Source organism: Meles meles, chromosome 7, assembly GCF_922984935.1.
Source record: "Meles meles chromosome 7, mMelMel3.1 paternal haplotype, whole genome shotgun sequence".
NCBI classification, from domain to species: Eukaryota; Metazoa; Chordata; class Mammalia; order Carnivora; family Mustelidae; genus Meles; species Meles meles.
This window is the reverse complement of record NC_060072.1, coordinates 64,124,864-64,136,587: the sequence shown is the minus strand read 5'-3', so window position 1 is coordinate 64,136,587 and position 11,724 is coordinate 64,124,864. Positions and strand designations below refer to the sequence as shown.

The window sequence follows — 11,724 nt, the reverse complement described above, 5'->3', positions numbered from 1 at the left end:
TGATTATCTGTTTTGTGTGTGTTGAGTTTGAGGAGTTCTTTATAGATCCTGGATATCAACCTTTTGTCTGTACTGTCATTTGCAAATATCTTCTCCCATTCCGTGGGTTGCCTTTTTGTTTTGTTGACTGTTTTCGTTGCTGTGCAGAAGCTTTTGATCTTGATGAAGTCCCAAAAGTTCATTTTCGCTTTTGTTTCCTTTGCCTTTGGAGACATATCTTGAAAGAAGTTGCTGTGGCTGATATCGAAGAGGTTACTGCCTATGTTCTCCTCTAGGATTCTGATGGATTCCTGTCTCACATTGAGGTCTTTTATCCATTTCGAGTTTATCTTTGTGTATGGTGTAAGAGAATGGTCGAGTTTCATTCTTCTACATATAGCTGACCAATTTTCCCAGCACCATTTATTGAAGAGACTGTCTTTTTTCCACTGTATATTTTTTCCTGTTTTGTTGAATATTATTTGACCATAGAATTGATGGTCCATATCTGGGCTCTCCACTCTGTTCCACTGGTCTATGTGTCTGTTTTTATGCCAGTACCATGCTGTCTTGGTGATCACAGCTTTGTAGGAAAGCTTGAAATCAGGTAACGTGATGTCACCAGTTTTGCTTTTGTTTTTCAACATTTCCTTAGCAATTCGGGGTAGTTTTTATTTATGTTTCCCTGAAGTTTAGTGATGCTGAATATCCTTTCATGTGTCTGTTGGCCATCTGTTTGTCTTCTTGGAAAAATATTTTGGTCTTCTGCCCATTTTAAAATTGGATTTGTTTTTCATGTGTTTTTGTAAGTTCTTAATGTCTTTTGGGTATTAACCCCTTATTGGATATATTATTCGCCAATATCTTCTTCCATTCAATAGGTTGCCTTTTTGTTTTGTTGATGATTTTCTTTGCTGTGAAGAAGTGCTTACATGAATTCAAAAAGACATATGCACCCTTTTAATTATTGAAGCATTATTTACAATTGGATATGTAAGGAACCCAAGCGTCCATTGACAGATGAAAGGATAAAGAAGATGTAGTAGTATGTGCATACACACACGTACACAATGAAATACTACCTAGCTATAAAAGAGATTGAGACGTTACCATTTATAACAATACAGATAGACATAGAGAGTATACATTAAATGAAATAAGTCAGGCTGAGAAAGACAAATATATGATTTCACTCTTATATAGAAAATAAAAATAACAAACTAAAAAGAGAGAAAACAAAAACCCAAACATACTCTTCAACACAAGGAACAAACTGGAGGTTTCCAAAGTGGTTGGGGTAAGGGGATGGGTGAAATAGATAAAGGGAATGAAGACTATTAGAGTACACTTACTTTGATGAGCTCTGAGAAATGTGTGGAATTGTTGAATCATCATATTGTACACCTGAGAATAATATGACAACACTGTATGTCAATTACACTTCAGAAAAAAAAAAGAAAGAATGAAAGAAACTGGAAAAGACAAAAAAATAGATGAAATATAACCTCTGCTCTTAAGAAGCTTATATTCTAATACAAAGGGTAAGGCATAGAGTAACAGAAAGTAGAAAGTGTTATCATTAGTAATATACAAATAAATTGTCTTGTCAATTTAGAGTGGAGGACGACCATTTGTGGCTGGCACAGAGATGAGGATTGATTGATGAAATCAGAAGACTTGATAAAGGAATGGCATTGGGATTAGTTGGCTCTCCCCATGAATGGATAGGACTTGGCACACATGGGCACACACAGAGGAAAATACTGTAAGCAGAAAGAAAGTCACTACAAAAAGCATGAGAAAACAAAACAGTGCTCAGAGCACACTGAGTGGAATGTGTAGCTTGAGCCTTGGCTGTGTGAGGGGACGACAGACCATGCAACATGGACTGGAGCCAGAGATTTCCTCTGAGCACAAAGCACTTTGGCTTTGAACTCAATACCCATGCTGAAAATCCCCAGGTTTGTTGCTTCTACTTGGCCTTATCTTCATTCTTGGGCTGTGAAGTTTCTCTGCTGTTGTCTGCCTTGGTCCACCTGCTCACAGAGTGTACAGTGAAGAACCAGGTTTCCTGAGTCAAGTGGTTTCCATCACTAACTAGCAATATGACCTTGGGCAAGCCTCTCAGTTCCTTCCATGCTTTGCTTATTTATCCATAATGCAAGAGGTCACAACTGATTTCTGAAGTTCCATTTACTTGAAAAATTCTAGGAATTCCTCTGATTCTTCGTTCCTGTAATTCTCTCAACTAGGTCTCTCTATTACTACACACCATCTGAACCTGCATCTTGCCCACTTTTCACTACAACCCATACTTGGAGCTGTAGGGGTCCAATATATAACACCCCATTTCCCCCTCCTGTGTTTGGAACCTATTGATAATCATGACATAGAATCAGATGATTAAACCATCAGCTTTGGATCTGCAGCCTAATTGGCTTGCTAATCCTGCATCACCAAATTATATACAGTCCTCTTCACAAGTAGTGCTGAGTACCCTCTGCCTCCCTAACACAGCAGAGAATCTCCTTTTATTAAATTAGAATGCATGTGTCCTATCAGCATAATGGTTCTGAATAAAAAAGGGAATCCAACAAAAAATGAAGAGGCTGAGCTGGGCATGTTTGTCTCTTCAATTCGCTAACCAAAGTCTCAGTAAGGGGTGGGTAGAAAGAGACCAGGATTAGTACTCTGTTCTGTGGTGTTCCAACATTAGTGGGTGCCACCTCACTTGGAGTGTTTACAAGAACACAGATTGTTGGGTGCCATCCCCAGCTTTTGGAATTCAGTACATCTGGATGGGGCCCAGAACTTGTCTTTCTAACAAGTTCCTAGGTGATGCCTGGTGACATTCCCAGAGTCCAGGGATCCCACTTTGAAAACCAAACTCCAGCTGAAGGCTCTCCATTTATAAAGATGAAGGGAGGGAAACAAAGAACAGTGTTGTTCATTCAAAAGTAACAGGGAAAATATAGCCTTGGGACAAGGGAATGCCTGAAAGGACCTCCACTGTTCAGCTCTATCTCTTCCAATGTATGATAGGGACAGGCCTGTAATAGTGAAGTTGATAGAGGGTCCAACCTGCTCTGACTCCAGGGAATCCCTGAAGGTGAGACTGGCTCCAGCAGGAGCACAACAGGTTTATTTCCCTGCCTTTCCCCTTCCTTCCAACCATCCTTCCATCTGTCCTTTCTTCTGTCCTTCCTTCCTTCTGTCCCATCTTTCCTTTCTCTCTTTCCTTTCTCTCCTCTTTCTTTCTATTAGATTTTATTTATATTTATTTATTATAAATATATATTTATATATGTTTATATATGATATATATTTATATAAATGATACAGAAATATATACAAATTTAAAATTTATTATTTATAAATACATACATATTTATTTGAGAGAGAACAAGCGAGCATGCAGTCCTGCATCAGGAGCAGGGGGTAGAGACTGAGCGGGAGGGAGAAGAAGGGAGAAGACTAAGAAGACTCCAAGCTGAGCAAGGAGCCCAACTCTGGGCTAGATCTCATGACCCTGAAATTGTGACCTGAGCCCAAAACCAAGAATCAGGTACTTAACAAACTGACCCACACAGGCACTCCAACACGCATCTTTCTTGATGCACTCAGAGTCTTATGCTTTGGTATAGGAGGGCTTTTCTATTGTGTTTATATAGACCTTTTCAGGGCAGGCCCCTAGGAGAAAAGGATAGGAGGCTACTTTGTTACTTGTGGAATTTCCCATATTCCCAATAGGGAGTGGGTGACTCCAGGGAAGCCTGCTAGAGGCAGGGTTACCCATATACTACCGACTCCCTTAGATACTTTTTGAGAGATTGGAGTAAAAATCTTACAATAGCATCTAAGATTGTTTAGGGAGAGAGAATTTACACCCCAAATAAGGAGGAAAATGGACAAACATGGGAGGAATTAATAAATGGATGTTAGACTAAGGCATCATTACTTTGAAAGGAAGGTGAGAGTAAAAACTGGGAAAGAGATATTGGTTAAGAGACACTTCCTGGAGGAGGATGCCTATGGAGCAACTTGGGATATAAGAGGGGGAATAGGTGAGTTGGAAAAGAAATAGGACAGTAATTCTGGGTTATATGGACCTTTAAGAGTCATGAAAGATGAGACTTGTGAGGGATGTGTTCCCACACTTGAAGAGAATTTACAAGCCAGGTTTGTATTGTGTATTGTGCCATGGAGTGAGACTCCTGAATCAGAAAAGGATGAGATATGATTCTAATTGCTATCTGGAGGATAGACAGGAAGAAGGATGTGGACAGAAGGATTGTTTCTGGGAGACACTTGTAGCAACTACTGCAGTCATCTAGATCCTGCTCTTCAAAATATGGTCCATGGTCATCAGGGTGGCTCAGTTGGTTAAGAGTCTGCCTTTGGCTTACGTCATGATCCCAGGGTCCTGGTATTGAGTCCCAGTCTCCGTGGTCAGTGGGGAGTCCACCTCTTCCCCTTGTTCACAATCTCTCTCTCTCTCTCTCTCTCAAATAAGTATATAAAATCTTAAAAAAAATATGGTACATAAAGGAGCAATGTGGGTATCACCTTGGGAGCTTGTTAGAAATGCAGAATCTCATGCTCCAACTTAGACCTACTGATACCGAAGCTGTATTTCTAACAGGCTCCCAAATGATTTGTGTGTTCTTTACAGTTTGAGAAATGCAGGTAATCCATAATATGTGTCTGGCCTCAGATGAGCACTATGGAAGGTCTGGAAACTTAGGAATTTGGAGCGCAAGAGGAGAGACCTAGGCTGAGGAAGTTGAATTTGGGAAGAGGGAGAAGTGTGGGCCATGGCTACTCTCCTGTCTCCAGGCCTCCCATGACAGTCACTATGCCAGGGTTTAGCACTCTGCCCACTTTGGGGAAATGCCTTCTGTGCCACTCCTGGTGTCTGTCAGGTCATCAGGGGTCTCTCCTGGGGGCAAGCATTGAATGCATCAAGACTGATGCCAATTCTGTTACCCTTATTTCATATCATGGCCTGAAAGGAATCGAGGAGGTCGTGTTAGTCATGCCCCACCTCAGGTTTGTACTGTCCCCTTGTCAAATGAATGATAATGTGATGATAGTAATTGAGGAGACTATGGAGGATGGGGGAATTGAACTAGGAGTCCTTAACTATTTGTCCTGGAAATTAGGATACTTTCATCTTTCAAAAGCTTTAAGGAGGTATCAGATGAGTGCATGAGGGGTTATACCCTGGTAGGGACCAAACTGATACTTTTTGAGGGATCGTTTGATGACTTTTTAATGGGTTAATAACAAAACATAAGAGCCCTATAATTCCACAGATCTGGAGTGACAGGAAATGAAATAATATTATCAGGTGAGAGTTTTGAGATTTTGAGAATTTTCTTACGATTTGGAGAGTTTGTGTACCTCATTTCCAATCAGAATGAGTGATAAAGGGAGACAATATTGAAGGAAAACAGATAGAGATGGAACAGAAGGGTGAATTTACTGAGATTAGAGGGTGACAGGGGAGATGGGAGAGTGCAGGCCCTCTGGCCCTGTGCCTGGCTATCTCACTTGGGTTTGGAACATCACAGAAGGGCTCCTACTCAGAAACAGGGAAATGTACGAAATGAATTCCAAAAAAATATTTTCACCCCAAGAATTCTCCAATCAACTCCTGAAATGAAAGGCTGGGGTGAACGTGTGGGAGTATGTAAGGTGGTGAGGCATAGGAATGATGAGTGACAGAAGAAAAACACCAATCTTCATAGAGCATTGAAATCTGCTACAAATTTTAAAACAGGTCTTGGATTTAGGAGAATAATTTGCATGTCAGGGTTTAAATAAGTATTTTATGTTTCTATGGCCTCCCTTTCACAGTGTATTTAGCTTGTCTCTTTGATGAGATTTAAAAACCTCCTAAGGAAAGAACATCTTTTTTATATATGATGTCTTTTATCTTCAATGTCCCTAAAGTGATGACGATAATTACAGCCATTTGTTTAGTACTATGCCCTATATTTTGTACCAAACACTTTACATGATCACCTATTTAATACAAAATTTCTTTAAGGTGAGTATTATTATGCTCACATTACATAAGTTGAAACCAAGGCTCAGAAAGGTTAAGTCACTTGTAAAGAGTAAGTGATGAAGCCAGAATCTGTACTAAGATCGAGCAAAGGCTATACACTTCATGGAGTAGCCACTCAGTAAGGGATAGATGATCACTGAAACGTGATGGCGTAAAGGTAACTGAAGGCAGTGGACAATTACAAATAGTGAAAAATGAAAAAATAATTTCTATTTGATGTGGCAAATGGTCAGAAACACACTTAATGACACATATAACTCACACTTAGATGTTCTCTCCTTCACCTTCACTATGGCCCAAACTGCAGTGAGGAGCTTGGAAAGGGGACGAATCATGTGTGTATGTCAAAGTCGTGTGTGTACCTACTATGTGCACATATGTTAGAATTTGAATGGAAATATGCACCAAGTAGTTGGATATGTTTATTTTGGTAGGTCTATAAATATGAGCATATTTGTTAGACTCTGTGAGTATGGTGTGTGTGTGTGTGTGTGTGTGTGTATACACAAACCCTGTTTGGTTTGTTTGTACCAAACTATGATATTTATTTTCATTACCTCTCAAGAAACCATCAGTGAATTTTCTTTCTGAGGAGTTTATGGCTAAGATGCTGAGCTACTTGGAGCCCCTATACATCTGACACAATCAGACCAGTTTTGCAGAGAAAGACAAACAGCAGCCAGAGGCAACGCCCTCATTACCTTTCTTTCCAGCCTAATACACAGATACCCCTGTATGTACACCACCCGCATAACCACCTCCCCTCTCCTAGAACCCCCTCATGGAAGGTACTAAGAGAAGCTACTTTATTATCTTCTTTGCTTCCAAGTAGGACTCTGTACTTAAGCCATCCCAGAAAGAAAAGAATTAAAAATTATACTAATTAAGGAAACTAGAGTTGGGATTGTGAGATACTAGTCATCCATGAAAACAATTTCATAAAAAAGCAATGAGCTTTGAAAATTGCAAGACTGGTAAGAAGAGTTGACTGTTTGTTTTACTCTTTACTTTGTTTACATCTTTAAAAATTCTGAAGTAAAGCTTCTATAAGCAGGAGGCAGAATGACCTGCACAAGGTTTGAAGGAAGACAGAGCATAGGAACCTCCTCCTCTACCTTCCAATGACAGTGCTCAGAAGAACATTTTATGAGAGATTTTTATGACAAACATTCCATCTGACATTTCACAGCATATCTGTCCAGAGAAGGAGAAAATATAGATATTTATTAACATATAGTGTCAGAAGATCTAGGAAAATGGACTGTGGAGATGGAAGGAGGAGCTGTTTCTCTCTTTCCCCAGGTATACAAATCACCTAATTTAATTAGTATCGTATATGCTTTTCTGTGCTTTGTGCTATTCTCGGTAATGAGATTAAGAAATCCTTTCATTGCTCATCAAGAACTCAGTGGAGGAAGAGAGAAGGTGGGAGACATACAGATGGAGACATACTGGGTATCCTGTCCCATTTGAACTTCACACCACTTTACTGAAATCAGGTGCAAGAGGAATGGGGATAAATGGACCCTGAGCTGGAACCCAGGTCCTGACTCCTGTCTTCTGTATTCAAAGTCTCCAGATTCCATAGTTTTACCTTGAATTTCACTGGTCCTTGCATTTCATTCTATCATTATGAGCAAAAGTTCAATATCAAATGATGCCCAAAGTTAAGAAATTCATCCTAGTAGCTAATCTTTTCCTTGGAATTCCATCCTCTCAATATCTGACAGTGAAATGGTACACAACCATCACAGTACAATTTAAATGTTACCTCCAGTCCACACCTTCCTGGATAATCTGTATCAGAAGCAATTTATTTTCTTTGCTCTCCTCTACTTCTTTGTGTCAGTCTTACCTTGACTGTCTTTCCACAGCCTGAGTAGAATGAGAGTAGGGCCTGCATGAGTTTGTTTTCTCTGTTTTGTATTATCCATTTCCTGAGCATTGCTGTGAGTTGTTCATCCAAAACCTTGTTCCCCTAGAGTAAGGGGCCATTTGAAGAGCAGCAGGGGAGGAGGAGGAAGAGGGAACCACATGCAGGATTCTTTCTTTAAGAAAACATTCAGATAACAGTTTGAGTGAGTTAAAAATAACTCCTTGTGAAAAATGCATAAGATGTTGCATATTAGTGTTTTAATACAAGCTCACAGAGCAAGGCAGTTTCTCCAGACCCCTAACAGCTGACATCACAGATGGTGCAGTGTGTGTCTGGAATACAGTGTGGCCAGTGAGGAGACTGTCTGCAGAGGTGAGCTCAACTTCTCAGCTGGAACCTAGAGAGGGAGGAGACAGAGAATCTGTTTAGGTTGTGAACCCCTGAGCTAGGTGACTTACTTCTTTTCTCCCTAACCATCACACTGTCATAACTATGGGTATGAAAAAAGGTAGTGAATTTTTGTCTGGTTGCTTTGGGTGAAGTTTATTGAATGTCAGAATTCACAATACAGCCTTTTTGCCTCCTTTCCCTTCTCAGTCACCAATCCAGGGTTGACTCCTGACCCCATCTCTCCAGTGTTTCCTTCCCAGGCATCCTGGTCCTCTCCTTGCAGGTAGTAATGAAGGCTCTGGCCCTTTCTCCCTCCTCCTCTGGGTTCACAGTGCCCATGTAGGCCTCGGTGGAAAGGAAAGGAGTGAACTGTATGTTCTTTGTCATCACTATACATAAATGAATGATGCAGAATGAGGAAAAGGGGGGCCAAATTGACATCAATCCTTGGGCAGCAGATACTAGGTCTAAGAGTTCAAGACCAAGAGACAAGTATATGTATTTTCATCCCTGACAATATATAAAAAATGGGTCTGTAATTGCAGGGAGGCCTCTAGTCCATGAGTTAATGTGTCATAACTGAAGCACTGCACACACATCCTATGTTTGAATTCTTACACAACACCATCACATCCTGTTGTGTCTTACCACTTAATTAGTATATGAAACTACATCACTTATGAACTCAAATAGGATTATGTCATGTGCTGTGTAAAAAAAAGAGAAAATATTGGGGTGCCCAGGAAAATTAGTCAGTTGAGAGTCCAACTCTTCATATCAGCCCAGTTCTTGATCTCAGGCTTGTGAGATTGGGAGACATCTTGGGCTCCATGTTGGGCTTGGAGTCTACTGAAAAAATGTAATTTAAAAAAGCATCCTGTTGGGAGGTATAGGATACTTTTTCTGGTGGTAAAGTAGGATTGATTTTCCTATAGGTCTTTTGGTGTCAGTTTCTGTGATACTTGGGCTGCAACAAGCTACATGAGAATTTTGAATTTTGGATGGTTGGTTGAACATCATTGTTCAGGAAATATTTATTATTTCCCTAGGAATTATGGAAGGATAACATATACCAGATGAAATATGAAGCAGCACCTCTGAAGCCTGAGCAGAGGACCTTGGCAATCCCTGTCCAACTTGGCTTAACTCAGTCTCACTGATCCAGACCCAACACTCCTGGCTCCTGGGCTTGCTATAGCTCTCTGATCTTTAGAATCTTCCTCAATTCCAGCTAGAATGCTGTGTCAGGCACTTCATAGATTAAGTCAAAAGCTGGTACACAGACGTCCACTGGAGCAAAAGGTGGTTGAGTTTGAATTCGGCAGAAGACTGAGCACTCTGGATCTAGTGGCCCTGGGTGTGGGCCACACAGTGGTTGTAGGTATGTATTTCCTGGCTAATGAGGTGGTAGGTAATCAAGCAGGACCATCCATTGTGATCTGCTTTTTGGTGGCTGGCCTAACTTCATTGTTGGCTGGACTATGCTATGCAGAGTTTAGTGCCTGTGTTCCCCATTCTAACTCTGCATATCTCTACACCCATTTCACCACAGGTGAAATCTAGGCCTTCATCACAGGCTGGAATCTCATCCTCTCCTTTGTTGATGATGCATTCATTGTGGTTAAGGCATGGATATTAAATTGAGAACCAGATCTGAGACCTGCATGAGAGCATTTCACAACATGTTCTCCAAGTCTTTGCAGACAATCTAGGTTATTTTGCTGTGGTTCTTCTTTTGTTGCTCACAGAAATTAAAAAACTGAGGTATCATGAGATCTATATAGTTTTCAAAATGTTTACATTGGTGAAACTTCTGGTACTTGGTTTTGTCATCATCTCTGGTTTTGTTAAAGGGGACCTGTGCAACTGGAAGCTCACAGAAGAGGACAACATAAAGGCCAGACTCGAGGACAACATAAAGGCCAGGCTCAAGGACACCTCTAGCTTGGGCTTTCTGGGCTCTGGAGGATTCATGCCTTTTGGCTTCCAGGGAATTCTCCGTGAAACAGCTAACTGTTTCTATGCATTTATAGGTTTCAGCGTTATTGTTAGCAGAGTCAAAGAATCACACAATCCCATGTGTTCTATCCCCAAGGGCCTTGTGGTTTCACTGCTCATCTGCTTTTTGTGTATTTTTGTGTCTCTGCAGCACTTACACTCTTGGTTCCTTAGTACCAGCTTCAACCTGGGAGTACCTTGCCTGAGGCATTATTCCATCTTGGCTGTGTCCCTGCCTACTATGTTATAGATTTTGCAATTTATTGTAGTATTTTCATTGGCATCTATTGGGGATTTATGTTCCCCATACATAGGATGATATAGATGATGGCAAAGGATCACCTCCTGTTTCCTTTTCTTGCCAGGATCCGTACTGGCACATATGCCCGTATCATGAACACTGATCTTTGGCATTGTCACAGCAATCATGGTATTCTTCTTTGGACTCACTGATTTTCTGGACCTCAGATCTATTGGGACCCTCATATCTTATTCCCTGGTGGTTCTCATCCTCAGGTATCATCCTGAGAGGAGGAATAGGGGAAATACAGCATAGGTACAGGAGCAGAATGGGGGAAAAGAAGCACAAGTGCAGGAAGAGAATGGGGGAAATGGAGCACAGATGCAAGAGGAGACCGCACCTGCAGCAGAGAAGCTGAGTTCACAGGGACTATTTTTTTCCAGGCATCCCCACCCCCAGCCCACTCTCTGGCCAGATTGTCTGTGTTTGCTCTTCACTGCTTGCTCTGCTGCTGACTCTCCTCTGCCTGGTGCTGGCCCAGTGGCCAGGTCTGCTTTCTGGAGACCCAGTGCCCACCACCATGGTTGTGCTCATCCTTGTGCTCATCACTGGGACTAGTGAGGTCATCTGGAGGCAGCCACAGACCTCCACTTCCTTGTCCTTTAAGGTCCCTGCTGTGCCTCTCCTCCCACTCTTAAGCATCTTTGTGAATGTTTGCCTTATGATGCAGGTGACAGCTGCCACCTGCGCCCCAGCTGGTATCTGGTTGCTGATTGGGTTTGCTCTCTACTTCATCTATGGCATCCAGCAAAGCCTGGTCTCTTAACCCCACTTAAGGGGTCATGCTCGAACTCAGCAGTGTCAGTACATGTTTGGTTTGACATTATCATGCCTGAATGCCATCTGGTTCCCCTGCACAATAATAGGGAGTACTGTTTGCACATGGAGAACTAGGCCTCCCTTGGGATTTGGGTGTTGATGTTCACCTTATTTATGGTAAAGTGAAGGATGTGCCTTTGCTCTTTCTCCTTTTTTAAAAAATTGTCTACATTACAAATAACATGGAGGACATGGGGAGATGGGGAGGAGAAGGGAGTTGAGGGAAATTCGAAGGATAGATGAGCCATGAGAGACTATGGACTCTGAAAAATAATCTCAGGGTTTTGA

At 41.4% G+C, this 11,724-nt stretch overlaps 1 pseudogene; it reads left to right on the top strand.

Annotated features, from left to right (window-relative positions):
- The first annotated feature begins 9,554 nt into the window (after nt 1-9,554).
- Nucleotides 9,555-11,383, top strand: LOC123946085 (annotated as a pseudogene).
- Nucleotides 11,384-11,724: the final 341 nt, after the last annotated feature.